This window comes from Otolemur garnettii, unplaced genomic scaffold, assembly GCF_000181295.1.
Source record: "Otolemur garnettii isolate 467f Iridium unplaced genomic scaffold, OtoGar3 scaffold00012, whole genome shotgun sequence".
In the NCBI taxonomy this organism is placed as follows: Eukaryota; Metazoa; Chordata; class Mammalia; order Primates; family Galagidae; genus Otolemur; species Otolemur garnettii.
In genome coordinates, this window is record NW_003852407.1 from 8195401 (window position 1) to 8214185 (window position 18785).

Genomic DNA, 18785 nt, shown 5'->3' on the forward strand with positions numbered 1-18785 from the left:
GTAAGTGCCTTTTGAGCTTAGTCTTACAAATGGCATATTCTGTTCACACAGATACAGCCAGAAACAGTCCTTGTGATTTTCTCCCTCCTTGCTCATGTTTTTTTTTTTTTTCCTTCCCACTCTCTCTCTTTTATGATTATAGCAACATTGACAGCTGTGTTCATTGCGATCTATGGCTGCCTATACCTTTAAGTACCTAGCTTGGAAATCATTTTGTCCCTCTAGATTTGAAAAATTACACCCCATCTCCCAATTCAAGATACACTGAGACAGAGCTGTGCTGTCTGCAAGAATATTAGTTCTGAGACTAGGACTGCTGTTTGCACCACACACTCTGCTCTCTTGCCAGCAATAATCAAAGTGAGCTTGTATTTCTTTAATGACAAAGCCTCCCGGTGTGTTAATTTGGTTCTCGGTGACACTACATCTTGTCAGAGGAGAGAAATGAGAAAACATACACTAATATCACTGTCAGCCAAGTGGCACATTTTTCTGTGTAATACATCTCTGGAAGGAGAGGGTATTGGTCCCTATATCTTGGAGAGTATCTGGGTGATGAGAAGGCTGTGGACTCAAACTTCTTGTTGGATCCAATAGTAGGAATTTCCCCATTGGACTGTTTTCTCTGATCTCCAAGAATGCTATTTGTCTGAAGTGAGAAATCACCCTGCCATTGCATGGATCTGGTCCCACTCAACAGTGGAGGGACAGTCACTCCAACCTGAGGACCCTCACTCACGAAATGAAGACACTGTCACTTAACTTTCTAGACCATGGTAAGGAGAGAGAACAAACAAGACCGACATTGCTTTGCAGTCACAATACTCATCGTCTTTTCTTCTCAGACCTGAGTTGAGCTGTGAAGCAGCAAAGCAACAACTTAGCTCAGAGGTGATCTTGAAATGCAGTTTTAGGTATTTCAAAGGTGGCTAAAATGGGACCTCAAACCAAAAGTGTCACCCCCCATAAAATCTGTTCACTCATCAAATTGTTCAAAACTGAGGACTCCTTGAGCCCAAGCTATAAACTTTTCAAGCTCCAGTGATGAGAGTACACTTGCCACTGCCGTCCAGCGTTGCCAATTAATTTTGTTTCACCATTCTCCAGAGTTTTGTAGGCAGCCTTCTTTGACCTCCTGTTCTTGGGCAACTCCTACTTCAACAATCTTGCATTTAAGTGTCAGGCTTCTTTCTCAGGTGGCAACGCTTGAACTGATGGTTGCTGATTCCAGAAATCATCATTCGTTTGAATCAGTAACTGCCTCTCAAATAACTAGCTAAAGAGGAACAGGCACCTTCCTTTTCTCTCTCCTTCCTTGTCAAGAATGCACTGGGTTCACAGCAACCAGTGGAGCCTGTCAGCATGCCCATCTGAACACAGCCCAGCCCAGCCGAGGGGACCTACTTGCCGGAAGTTCTCAGGGCCTGCGTGTTTGGTTTGCCTCTTCCTGTTTGCCTTGTAGCTTTAAATAATGTAGTTGCTTCACAACCACTTGTTTTTTGAGTAGGGAACAGGGCATATTTTTCTAGCAGATAAAATGACTTCCCACCATTCACTCTTTGTTATTTCCCCTTTCTGAAGGGCGGCCTGATGAATGCAGGGCAATGTGTAATGCATGTTTTCCTGTTTGCTGCTCCTTCTCCATCAGCCTTGTCAGTCAGTCGTCGGCTTGGTTTGGGGGAGGAGGTGGAATTCATGAGAAAGAAGTCAAAGAGAATTCGTGTGCATTCTCCTTCCTGCAGAGCACACATTCTGGTTCTGTATGAGAATCAGGTACCTGTGGCAGGTAACAACACCCAAGATGCTGTGTATCCAAGTCAAGTGAAAGAAACCCAGTATTATGCCATTCGTTCCTAAGCTGCATGTCATACAACTGCTAGCAGAGTTGTCCAGCCTTTTCTCTTTACTGCTGCACATTGGAAAAAGAAGAGTTGTCTTGGGCTACACATTAAATATACAAATACTAACAAAAGCTGATTAGCAAAAAAAGGTCCATGCATACTTTTTGTTAGAACTGACATCAAAAATAAGCAAAAACAAAAGTCTTCACACCTATAGTAACCTACTGAAGCATTGTGATATGTTGTCTGATGAGACACTAATCAAGGTCTTAAATTGACTATGGGATAAAATATAGAAATAATGTATTTAAGGTCTAGACTGTTGTGGGCAAACACTCAGTGACCATTTGCTACTCCTTGCTCCACATCCTACATCAAATCTGTCTTTATCACTCCCCACTCTTTTTTGTTGAAGGCTTGGGATCCTGCCATCTTTCTTCTATCTTACCTTGACTTTATCCTTCTATTACAAAAATTTGACCCCCATTTTGCCTCTAGAGATGTGCCAATATGTACTAGTTTCATGAGAGGAGATTGATGCTGGCTGCCTGTCCCATGGCCAGTGGCATGGAGTGGCAGTAGCTGTCTGTATGGCAGGTGTGGACATACCTTTTTGTTTTGCCTGGCATTCATTATGACAATTTTCTTTCCTCAATGTTTTCTTCAGAGAGAATTTCAACTTAACTTCAATGTATTTTTTTCTAAATAAATTAAAAATAAGGTGCGGACAGGTAATGAACTCAGGCCAAGATTATTTCTGTTCTGTGATGCCATTCTGGGTTATCCTGAATAAGAAAACTTTGTTTGTATAGCAGGAACCTAGAAGGTTCTCTAAATCATTATGTCAAATGACAGCCTGCCTAGTTTGTAATCATTGTCATCATTTAATGTATTCTGAAACCTATTCTTATAATAAAGCATTTCTTACTGAATATGCAGAGATTTTCTTATAAACATGTATCTATTTTGGGACACAGGTAGGAGCAGGACTACATATATCTAGTGAGGGAAATGTCCAGGATCGGGATATTGATTATGAAGATGGGGTACATTTGGTGTATATTTTTTTCTTGCTACTTACTTCTTTCCCTCAAATCCTGTCCCCTTAATAAATCATGGCAAGATATATGTGAGGTGACAACCAAATCTCGTACTGGGCTCTGAGGCCTCAACTAGAGGAACATGAATCAGCTTTCCAGCTGGTTGAGTCAATTCATGATCACTCCTGACTGCACTGATCAGTGAAAACCCCCAGACCTTTTCAGAGGCACCATCTGTTTCTCCTTCTCCCTCTTCTTGAGCAAAGGAGCCACATTAACCAAGTAAGACCATTTCCTCCTACTGCTCTGCCCTTCTCTTCAGCTGGGCTAGTCACAAAGAAAATAAAAAAGAAAAATAGCTGGGGGCTTGGATCAGCCAGAGCACATCCCAGAATTGAGAACTGTAAGTTCACAATTTTGAAGTGAAGAGTCATTCTGTAGAGCCCTGTGGTGTCAGGAAAAAAGGAAAGGTCCTACAGGAAGAAGAGTGAGAGGGAAGGTGATGCATATCAGAGTGACAACAGCTCTGAGAAGGCATACTCAATGGCCTCTGGAATTTCCTCAGTTCTTTCCTTAAGAGCTACAACTAAACATGAGGAAAGACTGATCCCTTTCATCTCCCACGGTGAATTTCCCTGAAGACACAGTAGGCACAATGGAAAACCTGGATAAGGGTATGTTAAAACGGGAAGGAACATGGACTTCAGCAAAGACACCATGGTGACCTTCCTCCTCCTTCTAGCAAGACAACTGAACAAGGTAGGCCTTTGGGTATGGAGTGGGGTAGAAATGTGACACTGTCTCAGAAGGACTAATCACCAGATACTGATGAACAGTAACACTTATTTAATAAGCCAAAGCAATATTTGAGGTGTAGTGTGCATTCTTATATAGTAAATGGTCTGGGAAGGGCTGATGAAGAAATTACAGATGGATGGGTCCCTAACTTTTAGTTCATTGTAGCCTAACCAGAGATTTGAACCTATATAAAGAACATAGTTTAGGGATAATACCAAGCAAGTATTGGAAAGGAAATATTGTTAACACTTTAAATAATAGTAGCAAAACAATATTTGGCTTAATTATTATTATTATTTGGTATTTTCCAAAGCAGTAAAGAATGCAGGAAGGTGAAGAGGGAAGGAAAAAAAGATTAAAAAAGGAAAAGGATAGAGACATAGACCAGTGGAACAGAATAGAAAACCCAGATATTGCCATCTGATCTCTGACAAAGCCAACAATAATGTACACTGGGAAAAAGAATCCCTATTCAATAAATGGTGCTGGAAAAATTGGATATCCACATGGAGAGGATCCATACTTCTTACTTCTCACAAAAATTAATTCGTGATGGATAACAGACCCAACCCCAAGTCATGGAACTATAAGAAATGTAGAAGAAAAAGTTGGAAAAACTCTCATAGACACCAACCTAGGCCTTCTGAAGAGGACTCCAAAGGCAATCACAGCAAGAACGAAAATTAACAAATGGGACCTGACGAAATGAAAAGCATTGGCACAGCCAAAGAAATAATCAGTAGAGTGAACAGACAACCTACAGAAGGGGAGAAAATATTTGCATGCTCTACATCTGATAAAGGGGTGATAACCAGAATTTATAAAGATAAATTATAAACCAAAATTTATTCAAGCAAATCAACAAGAAAAATCCAAACAACTATAGAAGTTTTTTTTTTTTTTTAAAAAAAACTACACTAAAGGCCTATAGACCTATGAACAAATGATCAATGTTTTTAATAATCATGGAAATGAAAATCTAAACCAAAATGATATATCACCTAACTCCAGTAAGAATGGCTTTTATCAAAATCCTCCCAAACAACAGATGCTGGTGTAGACATGGAGAGAAAGGAACACTTATACACTTTGGGTAGGACTGCAAACTAGTACACCTTCTATGGAAAGTAGTATGAAGATACTTCAGAGAACTAAAAGTAGAACTACCGTTTGACCCAGCAATTCCGCTATTGTGTATTTTCTTTTCCTTTTCTTTTCTTTTCTTTTTTTTTTTTGAGACAGAGCCTCAAGCTGTCACCCTGTGTAGAGTAATGTGACATCACAGCTCACAGCAACCTCTGACTCCTGGGCTCAAGCGAGTCTCCTGCCTCCGCCTCCCAAGTAGCTGGGACTACAGGCACCTGCCACAACGCTGGGCTATCTTTTGGTTGCAGCCATCATTGTTGTTTGGCAGGCCTAGGCTGGATTCGAACCCAACAGCTCAGGTGTATGTGGCTGGCACCTTAGCCTCTCAAGCCTGTGTATTTTCTCAAAGGACAAAAAGTCATTTTATCAAAAAGACATGTGCACTCAAATATTTACTGCAGCCCAATTCATAATCACAAAAGATGTGGAATCAACCCAAGTGCCCATAAATATATGTGGATATATATATTTATCTACATTTACAGAGTGGATATATATACACATACATACATACATACTATGGATACTACTCAGCCATAAAAAATAGTGAACTAATAAATAGATGGTCAACTAATAATAACTTTTGTAACAACTTGGTTAATACTGGAGAATATTCTTCCAAGTGAAGTATTGCAAGAATGGAAAACCTAAGAGCACATGTACCCAATATTAAACGGGAACAAATGGCCCAACACCCATATGCACATGTGGTAGAAAAACTCAGCAGAAAATAAGTAGGTGAGAGGGGGCAGAAAGGGCAGGGGGAAGTCACACCTAACAGGTATGTTGCACACTATCTAAGAGATGGGCACACTTACAACTTTGACTCAAACTGTACAAAAGCTATTCATGTAACCAAAACATATGTACTGTCAAAATGTTCTAAATTTTTTTTTTAAATGAAGAAATAATGAATAAGAATAAAGGCAAAGTTTAATTCCCTTCTCTTCTATTGAGCTGAGCATTTAACCTTCCATAGGAAACTTTCTCTCACTTTACGGAGCCCACATCTCCCTTCCTCCTCTTTGGTTATCCCTGATTCTATGAGGTCTCCCTCAAGTCCTATCTTTTCCACGAAGTATGAATTTATTGTTCTTATTCACAGATACATTTTCCTTTTCTGAAGTTTTTTCTCATTTATCACTTTCCTTACACCGACCTAGTTCCCAGTGCCTAGTGGTGTGTGTGTCAAGCCTCAGAGTGTATGAACCTGAAGGAGTTTGTCCTGAATGAGAAAGGATCTGAAAGCCACAAGAGCTATAGAAGAGCTATGGGGTTGATATCCTTATGTAGAGAAGAGGAAGAGGAAAGGTAATTGTTTCTTTCAAAAGGTTGATGAATTGTCATGTAAAGATAGAATTAAGGTTCTCCTCTACTGTCTCAAAGGACAGAATTAGGGCTAATTAGGTAGAAAGTATTGAAAACCATTTAAAGACTCCAAAACAGATCACAGAGTAATGGCCTCCTTTTCATTTGCAATCTTCAGGACTAGCACAGTTATCCAGCATAAACACTTAGAAAGCATTCTCTGGGTTAGACAAGATTATGTTATTTTAACAATTCTTTCTAAATATAAGACTCAGTGTGTCAAAGCTAGAGCATAAATTATATGTACCTTATAAAAATAGTTTATATTGATTCTGAAAATTAAAATTGTGATAAGAAAAAAGAAAATAAGCACTTGTAAATAAATTGTTCAAACTTAAGCCCACTTGCATTTTGTATAAATTTTTCCAGAAATTTATTTATGCATAGATTTTCTCAAGAATGGATTTATATTGCACATACTATTTTCCAGTCTATTCTTTTGCCTCATCTGTGTATCATGAGAATTTCCCCAGGTCAAAAGATGTAGATCTGAGTCAGTTTAATAGCTATACAACAATCAATTTGCTATTGTTAGACACTAAGTTTACCCCCAATTTTTTTTTGCAGTTTTTGGTCGGGGCTGAGTTTGAACCCACCACCTCTGGCATATGGGGCCAATGCCTTACTCCTTTGAGCCACAGGTGCTGCCCCCCAATTTTTCACAATTTGCAAATCATTTTACCTGTATCTTTTAAAATTTGTCTAATAAATTTTTTAGAATAAAATTTGAATTATCATTTAATTTGGTAGACTGACTTTATGCATATTCTTAATTCTTTAAGATGTAAGGAGATACTGCCTTCTGGAAAAGTGGGATAAATGTGACTATCAGCACTGTATAAGAGAGAGCATGTTTACTCAAAACCTCGCTGAAAGTGAACACTATCTGTCTTTTAGATCTTTGCCAATTTGACAGGTGAGAAATTATGCCTTGTTTTAATTTGTTTTCCTTTCATTACTAATGAGATTGAACATTTTTTCATGCATTTACAAGTCATTTATAATTACTCTTCTGTGAATTGCCTATTTATATCCTTTGCTCATTTAGGTTCTGTAACATACTTATTGATTTATGACAACTGTTTGTATGTGAATGATATTAGCTGTTTTAATTTGTGTTGCTAAATTATTTTATTATTTTCGTTTTACCTATATTTTGCTTTTTTATATTGAACAGCTGTACACTTTTTTGTTTAGGTGAATTTCTCAGTATTTTATTTTACAAGTTCTAGTTTCACACCATGATTTGAGAGTTCTTTTCACCTGAAGGTGTGAGTATTAATTTTTAAAGGCAGATTTTGTATAATTTACTTCCTTGTATGTCTTAGAAATTCCCATGCAGTTCTGGACTTACATTCGTGATTGAGAAGAGGGTCACCAGTAAAAATATACACATAGTAGTTTAGGTAGATGACTCTAGCCCTCTTTCTTATTAAATACTTCCTTTGTATTTAACAATTCTTTCTGAATGTAAATTATGGCTTTATGTAGGCTTACAAGATAAAGCTCCCTAAGAAATTTTGCACTGGGTTAAGAAAAGGACAGGGTAGTTTTATTGTTACAGGGTGGGATGTTACATACTTGTGTGTCTGTTTGTATTTGCATAGGCACAGGCTCACAGATATACACCCATACATACTACTGAAACATATATATATATGTATATATATATAAATAAATGTTTTCTCACCTCTAAAATCTTTTCTAAAAATTTGTAAGTATATTTGTGGTTAACACATTCATTGATTCGCTTATAATAAGGAATAGGTTTTAAATATATACAGTCACTTAAATTATTTAATTAATATTTACTGTTATTGTCAATAGCAAAGGAATTTATCACGAATTTTCTTTCTGTAAGTCACAATGTAAGTCATCATGGAGATACATAGTAAACTTTTTAAAAGAAATATAACTGTCTGGAAATAAGTAAAATACATTGAAGGGAGAAGTGGCTAGAGGTTATGAAGCTCCTACAGGGAAAGTGGTGACCAAGACCTGAGCCATACCAGTGGCCATGGCCAAGGGAAAGGGGAGAGGGTGTACATATGAGAGACTCTGCAGATAAAGCACAATCAGGGCTGGGTGATGTGGCACCTGCCTATAATTTTAGCACTCTAGGAGAGCAAGGCAGAGAATCTTTTGAGGTCAGGAATTTGAGACCAGCCTGAGCAAGAGTGAGACCTCATCTTTACTAAAAATAAAAAAAAAAAATAACTGGGCATTATGATTTGCACTGGTAGTCCCAGCTACTTGGGAGGCTGAGGCAAGGGGATTGCTTGAACCTAGGAGTTTGACGTTGGTGTGAGCTAGTCTGACGTCATGACACTCTACCCAGTGCAACAGAGTGAGACTTAAAACCCAAACCCAAACCAAACCAAATAAAAGAGTCAATGTGAAGGTAGAGAGAACAAGGCATATATGTCATAAATAAGGAAAGCCATGTTGTCAACACATGTTATAGAAAGGATGGTGAAAGGAAAGGTGTCGAGAGAGAAGAGTTCGACCTGAATATGAACAGTGGCTATTTGTTAGAGGATATCATGTGTTTGTACGCCTGACTGTAAGACTGGCTTTTACCACTTAGCATCACTACACCTTTCCTCTTTCCAAGAGCGTTGCCTATGCCAGTGAGACAGGAATTTTCTAATAGGAAAGAAGAGAAATCACTTTCAGATTAAGGGCCTACCAGGTATAAAGGCAAAAAAGAATAAAATGATATGGCCATTCAAAGAGCTACAACTAGGCCAGTATTTCTGAAATGGAGAGAATTGTGAGAGCTGGGAATTGTAAGAGATGAGACTTGGTATTCTCTATTACCATTAGAATCCAGGGGTTACCTGTTTCATATGGCAGCTTGAAGATGGAATAAATCTGAATCTTGAGTCATCAATCAGGAGAAAGCTTCAATAAAAATCCTCTCAACTCTTCAGTGTGGTATAACCATATATTATGCTACACTACTGAAATTTAGGGTACACTTGTACCCTTAACTGTACAACTACAGTTAGATGCCAAACACTACACCTACTCCATGATTATATTAAGTATAGAAGTGATGATACATGCTAAATGCCTAGCACCAGCACACAGTTAAGATCTCAATGACTGTATAACAATTACCACTAACAACAACAATAATGTCTATATGATACAATTGTCATTTATTCTTTCTTGAATAATTGAGAAATGAAAAAGCAAATAAAATCCAGTGCTTGTTACTCACTTTCTCCAAACAATCTGAATTAAGAGATTTTCCTCTGCCACTACCCCTTACTAGGCATCTTGATTACAGCACTCAATGCTACGTATTGCACTTACTTGTTCACATGAGTTTCACACCAGTTAGACTGTGTGTTTTGAGGGTAATCACTACGTTACATCTCTAGAGTCATCCAGTGTGAAGTCTAGGACAAAGAAACAGTCAACAAATAATATTCACTAGATTAATAAAAGACTTATAAACATGGGGTGGTAGACTTGGAAGGAAGCGTAGAGCTATTGACTCAACTTTTCTTTTTGTTAAAGATGCAGGAACTGGGCCTCAGTTGATGCAGGCCTATAATCTGGCTGGTTAGTGGAAGAGCTTAGAATAAAATCTATTTTTCTTGACATATTATTTCTACTATGTTGTACACTTCTTCCAAAATTGGGAAACAAAAGATTATTCAACAGACTAATCTGTGTGATTCTGGTCACTCTGAAGTCTTTTGTGAGCTGTGAGTCTGCTCAGTAATAACCCCTGAAGTTTATAAGTTCCCCCGAAAAGGACGAGACACACAGAAATCAAACACAGAACTTTTCTTGTAGCTCAACAGCCTTGTATACACACCTGCAATGGGGCATCTCAGGGACACTTATAAAACCACAGTAAGACTCTTGGTTTTGGGGGTTTTTTTGCTCCATTTTTTGAGAATTTTAACTTCAGCCTGGGGTTATGAAGGATGAAATAGCTTCCAGGAGACACTACTTGGGCTAACGAAATTTTCAAACCCCAAATCAAAATTTGTCACAGTGGGAGCGGCTGGGATAGTTTTGTCATTGCCGGGATGAGGCAGGAGGCTTCAATGAAGGACACAAAATTAAGAAATCACAGTCTTCTCCCTTTATCACCAAGCCCCCCTGATTCCACACCTGCTGAGTGAGAGAGTAATTTAAGAAATGTCTGGCACATTGGGGAGGTATAAGAGAGCCAGAGCAGCAGAGAAATGAGTCTGAGAATCCACCTGGTGGAGCCTACATATAACTGGGTCATGATGCTTATGATACAAGTAGACACAGCCTCGAAAACACTCACAGACGCACGCTCCTACAGTTTCTTAATGTCACAGCCAGAATGCTAGAGGTGGAATTGGGAAATCTACTTCCTCTTCTCCTCATATCAGCACATATATACATATCTGTTGACCAAGAATGCAAGGGAAAGAAAGAGGATAAGAAAACAAGCTGAACCCGTTTTGTCAAAGATAGGAAAGACCCGAAGGACCTGATTTTTAAACTAATTGTGATCCAGATAAAAGTGGGATTTCGAGAGAACATAGAAGGGCGACGTTTGCACAGCATTAACACATTGTTAATTTGCATTTTCAGAAGTCCAAGTGGAAAAATATACCTTGTGTGGCTGTTACAGGTGAGATGTGTGAAAGCGACCTCTTTAAGGGAAATACATCCATGCCAGTGGGTTAGGCCCCACCAGCTGAGGGGTCCTACAGGGCTAGTCTCAGCTTTAAGCAATTATCATGCGTAAGTACTTAGATTTACAAGAAAATCAAATGTGTACTGTCACCTAGTCTCACCCACAATGATGGCTTGGTGTAGGTCAAATTACATAGTAAATATAAAACTTTGGAATTTCTAAATACTACATATTGATGCAAGGCATAATGCTAAACTCAGAATATGTGAATTATAAACTCAGATTATCTAAATTATCTTTGTCATCTCAACTTCTTACTAACATTCTCTTCTTCTCCTCCCATCCAAGTAATTCATCACTGAATTAGACCTAGGTGCCAAAACAAGGAGATATAATTTTGCTAGTCTCTGTGCTGGTCAAACCATTTCTGAAGCCTCGAGTCAAGTTCTTAGACAGTCATTTTAAAATGTGTTGCTACCTCTGACAACCAAAATGGTGGGGGAATGTAACTGTTCAGTCTGAATAACAAACATCTCTGATTATTTAAATGACTTGTATTAAGGAAGATTTCAGAGAAAAAGGTGAGAATCCAGCAGTGGTCTGGAGCTGCCAGGGTGATGACTTTAAAAGAAATTTCTCCCCCAGATCTTGACCATCTCTTAAGTTTTTGCAAGTTTTAAACTCTGTCCCTTATTTGCAGCTATGGTTTTTATAGAGAAGATTTTAATTGGGAAGTTTGTTATCAGACTGATAAATCAAAATGCTGGCCCTTTGAGAGACCACTTTACGAGTGAAATGGGAAGCATGATACTTGTGGAGAGGTTCATGTCAAGGTACAACAGCAAATGGAACTTGGGTGGGTCAGTGAAGTCTTGATCTGACATAGTAGTGGATCTTAGACTTGTAGACGGCTCCCCTGACAACATCTGGGCTATTTCAGTGAAAGTCAAAGAACTAGTACTATCAGTAGTAGCAACAGCAGAGTGGAAAAACCAAGAAGAAGGTCACGATATTAGATTCATAGTTTTTACTCATTATCTTCACTTCTACATTAAATTTCAGCTTAATAATCCAAAGACAGAGACTCCCCTTGGAGCTTCAAATTTCACTAAGGTATGTAACTCTACCTTTAGGGTTTTCTAGACTGCCAGATTCTTTTCTTTCTCAAAAGACTAATCATTTGTTTATGTCTGACAATGTGTATATAGGACATAGACAAATTGAAATAGATGAGAATCTATTTACAGCTACAGTGCCCTGATCTAGAATTTAGCACCACCTGTGGAGTTTTGAATGCCTACAGATTCCAAAATATGAGGCTTTCCTGGATAAAATTATTTCAAAAATTCTAAATTTGCCTTAGCTCTGGCATCACACATGCTCTCTCTCTCCTCTCCCTGTCTCTGTGCATTATGACCATGTTAATTCTTGGATTCTTGTCTGTATTCTCTGTGTGTACCTGAATCTTCTGCTAACTCAAAACTGCATTGATTATTTTGTTCTCTTTTATTCTTTGCTTCAGTTGTTGGCTCTGCTGACCTCCAACTCTGAATCTTGTTCTTAGATTTATGGCATAGACTGTCCTTTGGCCATTGGCACTCACTGTTTTCTCTCTGGTACACATTATTTATTCATTATATTTTAAGGAGGGAAGAGACAGTGAGAAAACAATGACCCAGGGTTCCAAATCCCTAACACTCAGCATTGTCCAGTCACCTGTCGTGACTACCACAGTTTTAACATGGATGATGTCAAAAGGTAATGAAGAACTAATCCATGGCTTATTAGTGTATTGTTTTGGTCCCAGACCTCAGCGGCTGGGTTGGGTTGGGCTGTATCTGAGGGTTGAGCAGCAAGGACTAAATACAGCCATCCTAGTTCCCTTCCCCGAAATGTGATGATTGAACATTCTGACAATGGGAAGAAGCAGCAAACACAATCCAGGGGAAAGCTCACCAAGACCTGTAAGGGTTCCTTCTAAAGCATCCGCCGCTGGTTGATATCCATTTTGTCCTTATTTTTCTTTCTTTTCTGCTCAGATGTGGCAATTACCAGGACCCCTCACCACCAGGAAGCATCCCAGGCCAGTTTCGTGTCAACACCCAGTATATTTCTGAGAAACATCTTTCCAAAAGAATGACCAAAAGGCAGATTTCATAGAAGACACAACACCTAATAATGCAAGAATTTTTAACCTTCATGACTTCATGAGCTCCAGGGTGTGGCTGGCACCTAGATGGAAAAGTGCCGTTGGCCCTGAACCATGCCAGCATTTCTCCTTCCCAGGGCACAGCCTGGAATGGAGTCCTGAATTCCTGCTAGTGAGTGGATTGTACTGGTGTTATTAACTAAGATCAGATTCACATACTGCAATGCTCTGAAGATGCTGTTTACTGAAGACTTTTTACCATGTTAGTCATAATCTGTTTTATTTTTCTGGCCACATATTGTGAACATGTTTGAGTCTGACCAGAGAGCAAGGGAAATTTCTGAAGGAGGAGAGTGTCAAAAAAGAGTCAATATCTAAATACATGTTTTTGTGATCTGTAAAAACAATTTCTTTTTGGAAAAAGAAACAAATAACTAAACCCCAGAATGTGCAAGTGGGTGATTCATATATTCCATAGAGTGAAAACGTTAAATTCCGAAAGCCTTTAGGCTGTGATTTTCTTGTCTTTCCCTGTAACTTAAAATAGATGGAGGAAAAAGACAGCAGAGAGAAGGAGGGGGAATTAAATGAATCAAGAGGGGGACTGTCAAAGCTGCTATAAAGTCTGCAGGAAGGCAATAGCAGTAAGGAAAAGTAAAAAGGGCTACAGTCATAAAGATGATGGCATTTGCGAAGCAGTGGAAAGAAATGTCAGGAGGGGTGCTCTCTAAATCTGAATAATATAGGACTGAGACAGTTCACATTCCAGATTACTTTATCGGTTCTACCAATCCAGCTTGTACTAAATTTTGCATGTGCAAATAATTGGGTGCTTCACTAAAAAAGCCTTAAAGGCTTGGGTAATTCATTTATTCTATTCTATTATATCACCATCAAGTATTATTATCATTATTTTAGATGGGGCTAGGTACGTTTCATGGATTAGCTTCAGAATTTATCAAAATTTGAAAATCCTCTAAGACGTGGTTTCCTAGTCAGGCTGTGCCTTAAAATTGCTAGAATCTTTTTTTAAAATAAGAATTCTCAGGGGATGCTCTCAATCCGCTGCATTCAGAATTCAGAGTATGAGAGGTGATTCACCTGGGAGTCTGTAACGTGAAGATATGCTACCTTTGGAAAACATGATTCTAAAGCAATGTGAGGAAATTAACGTAGTTGTCAATAGTTTGTCAATGAAAAAGCTGTGTTAAAATTTTTCCTTCTTTAAATTTTAAGGACCTTAAAAAATGTGCACAAAAGAATAATTACTTTTTTTTTCATTACTTTTTACTTTTCCTGATAGGAAGGTACGTAGATTATCATGAGGTCAATTTTGGTTAATGTAGATTTCCAAGTAATACCTATTAGAAGAAAGGCAATTAGAAAAACAGTGAAAGTGAACACAAAAGACCTTATGAATTAAAATGATAAGGGCTAAAAAACATCACTGGACCAGAAATCAGAATAGATGTGCTCAATGTCATCTCTAAACAGGAAACTAGCTCAGCTTCCTCTTTATAAAATAAGTCAACTGAGTTGACAATAAAAAAGGAATTCTCTTGAAATTCTAACATTTATAATTTTATGATTCTAGAAACTATTGTATTTTAGAGACAGATGACACACAGTAAAATAATAAATTAACTTGACATCCAAGTATACTTTAATGTCTTTTAAATTAACTCTTACCTTTTATCAATAATTAACCTCACCCACTTCAGGTATAAAGGTGCTATTGTTTAACAGTACATCCATGCTTTGAAGTGAAAGCCTACCAGAGAAATGAGTGGGTTCTTCAGTTGGAAGTCCTTAAAGATTCTATCTTCAATTTTCTGGATTTTCATGTATTTTCAAACTTAGTTCACAAGTCTATTGCTTATTTTTATATCACATATTTTAATTAATGAGTTAGTTCATTGATTCATTGATTTAATGAATGTAAATGAATATCTAAAATGTGCCAGAACTTTGCTGGGTGCTAAGGATATAAGGGAAAGTAAAATCAAATGTGGCTTCCATTCCTTCAGAGCTGTATGGGCTAGTGGACAATTTCACAAGCCACATTAGATTGTAACTGTGGGACCCATTCTGGCAGAGGAGTGGGATTTAAGGGGAGAACTAAGGGTCAACCGTGTCTTAAGATGAATACAACTGCACTCAGCCAAGTGAGACAGGAAAATTCAAGGCAGAAGAACTTATATGTATAAAAGCCAATTAGTTGAAAGAATATAGAAATTAAGAAAGAAAAAAAAAAAAAGCCAAGGAGGCCAAGGACCAGGAAGCATGTTCTTATTTTTCAGCCATGTAGCTTGTATCTTTCTGTGGTTAAAATGTATATTCAAATCTTTTGCCTACTTTTTTTTTCAGTTGGGTCATTTGTTCTTATTATTGAATTTTAAAAATTCTTTATATATTCTTAATAGTAGTCCTTTATGAGATATGTATCTTGTAATTTTTTTCTCCTAATCTGTGTCTTACCTTTTCACTTTCTAAACAATGTCTTTTGACAATTCAAAGATATTGTTTGAGTGTGTATGAAGAAATATTTTAAAAAGAGACAAAATCACACTCAAACAAATAAACATTGTATATTGAATAAAAATACCATGTTTTGGATTCTAACATTTATAGGAAATAATAAGTAATCAACAGTGTCCATGAATATATTGAATAGATGCCATGATGATGTTGAGCCTTATTATATGTAAAAATATACTATAAATAGATATGTTGTATTAGTAGTATTAGAATAGGAAACATTAGATTGATTAGTGGAAGTACAAGAAGACCCCCCAAATGATCCCATGTATATTTGGTATGTAAGAAATGTGACATTTAGAATCACTAGGGAAAAATCACGTTTTTAATATACAGTTTAAAAAATACTTGATAACCATGAAATATTTAATCCTTACTTTGCATCCAAATAAATTCCAAATAGATCTCAGATAAAAATATGAAAATAAAAACCGTACAAGTGCAATATAAAAGGTGAGTTCTTTTATAAACTGCTAGTGTGGAAAACCTTTTCTCATCACGACTCAACAAAATTCAGAAGCAATAAAAGAAAAATCTTAATGCAAAGTAGTACTAAGCACATATATGGAAAAAACACCACGAGTAAAGTCAAAACATAAATGACAAGTTAGAATATAATTCCCAGTCATATGAAAGAATATCTCCTAAAATAAAATGTTCTGGAAAATGAACGTGATAAAACCCCCCACATTGGTAGGGAAAAACTCTGGCAATTTGCAAATGTTTCACAGCTGCTCAATTCACAATCACAAAGAACTCAAGAGCCTATTAACCCCTGAATGGATTGATAAACTATGGTACATATATACCATGGAAGAACACTATAAAAACGGATGGAGACTTTGCAACTTTGTATTCACCTGAAAGGATATGGAGAATATTCTCCTAAGTAAAGTATCTCAAGAATGGAAAAGCAAGCTTCCCATGTACTCAGTTCTAATCTGAAACTGGTAGATCAACAACTACAAGCCCACACGAGAGAAAAACACAATTAATTTCAAAAAGTGGGGAAGGGAGCCTTGTTACAGGACTATATGGCATAACAGTATGGGATGTGTGCCACATAGTCCTATATTGTACCCAATTAATAGTACAATATAGTTCTATTGTACTAGGACTATATAGCACACCTCCACTAGTGTTGCATAACGACAAGTTGGACTTGGCACTTTACCTTACAAACACAAATAAAATAACTAAATCATCTCTACCCTCATACTAATCTAAACGAAATTTAAAAAATTATGAATCAGATATTTATTTATTTATTTTTTTGAGACAGAGACTCAAGCTGTCACCCTGGGTAGAGTGCTGTGGCATCAAGTGAGTCTGGGCTCAACTGAGTCTCTTGCCTCAGCCTTCCAAGTAGCTGGGACCACAGGCACCCGCCACAACGCCCGGCTGAATCAGATATTTAAACATGGAGTTCACAGAAAAAGGCATGGCCCTTAAATATATAAAAATATATTTTCTTTATTTCAATTAATTAAGAGAAATGCAGAAACCTACTTGGAAATACTACTTTTCTCACATATATAATTCACAAAATCTCTGTTACCCACTCTCCACCCCATTCTTCACTTCTATAGTAAAATAAACTGTGTTGGCAAAACTGTTATGAAACAATCACTCTCTCACATTGTTGTAGGAAATGAAAATGGTACAAATGTTATGGAAAGAAATTTCACAGTGTAAAACAAAATTTGACATGTACTTTTCTTTTTAATTAGAAATCTCATTTTTAGAAATCTATCCTGGAGATACACCTCAATACACAAAGAAAACAGATAAAAATTTATTCTCTGTCCAGAAAGAGGGAGTGGTTAAATGAATTTTCTGATACTGCTGTATGATAGAATACCATGAGATCTTAAAACAAAATGAAAGTTACCTCATGTGTTGATTTACTGTATATTATTGAGGGACCAATTGGGTTGCAATACAGTATTCATGCAATGCTTTTATGCATTTAAGCCATTGGTTCTCATCTGCCGGTGATTTTACCCCTCCAGAGGGGGTATTTTACTTGTCTTTGTAAGGTAGAGTGCCAAGTCCAACTTGCTATGCAACACTACCGGAGGTGTGCCATTATTACCATTATTTGGTAATGCCTGGAGACATTTCTGGTTGGCAGAACTAGGGAGGTGCTACTGGTCTGTGGTGAGTAGAAGCCAAGGATGCTCATAAGACCACTCTCCCAACAAAGAATTAGCAATTAAAATTTCTAGTGGTCAGATTGTGTTTTTTTCATTGAAAGGAATCATGGATCTTTAGGAAAATGACTAATATAAGATATAGGATAGGGAAAGTATAATTTGAGTTTGAAATGTTTCCTTTTACCAGAAAGCAAATCTGCACTTAGAGTCTAAGGTAAGCATGTCAAAAGAAATGAGAAGTCAGCTTGCAGGGTCTTTCATCAGCCAATATGGGAAAATTTGAAAACAAAATTGTGTACCAAATGTCTGTAATTGATTGTACAACACTGACTATGTATTTTATTTATTTAGTGACAAGTCAGAGATAGAGACTAGAAAAATGGAGAGAGAAAGAGAGAGAGAAAAACATCTCTTGTATCTTTTCTTATAAGAGCACTAATCCCATCATGAGGGCCCCATCCTCATGATCTTATCTAAGACTAATTACCTCCCCCAAACCTTATTTCCATATACCATCAGATGGGTGCTTAGGGCTTCAACATGTAAAATGTAGGGGACACAAACGTTCAATACATAACAGTTGATAAGAAACATTCTTTGCATTTTTTCTGTTTTGTTTTTACAGAAGTATACCAATTCATATATATTGAAGTAATAATAGACTTAGGAAAATCGTCATTTGGTAAACTCCAAAGAAATAATTGATTCAGGCAGATATCATCAATGGATGCTATAATGATTAGGTGAAAGTTTGTGGAGAAATAGGAAATTTGCAAAGTGCCAAAGCACCACTCTACCAATTATTTAATTTCAAGAAAATGATTCTTTAGGATCTAGTGAAAAATCTAGCAGTTCTCCCTTACCCAAATAATCAAACTTAGTACTGCTAATAAGTGAAAGTTTAATATGTTCATCCTGATGTGATATAATATATTGTTTACTGCATCACCTCTAAAATATTTGTCAGTGTTATTTAATCTGAATTTTATCAAGCCTTCAGAATTAAATTCAATGAAGAAATACTTGAGTGGTGCCTGTGGCTCAAAGGAGTAGGGCGCCAGCCCCATATGCTAGAGGTGGTGGGTTCAAACCCAACCCCAGCCAAAAACTGCA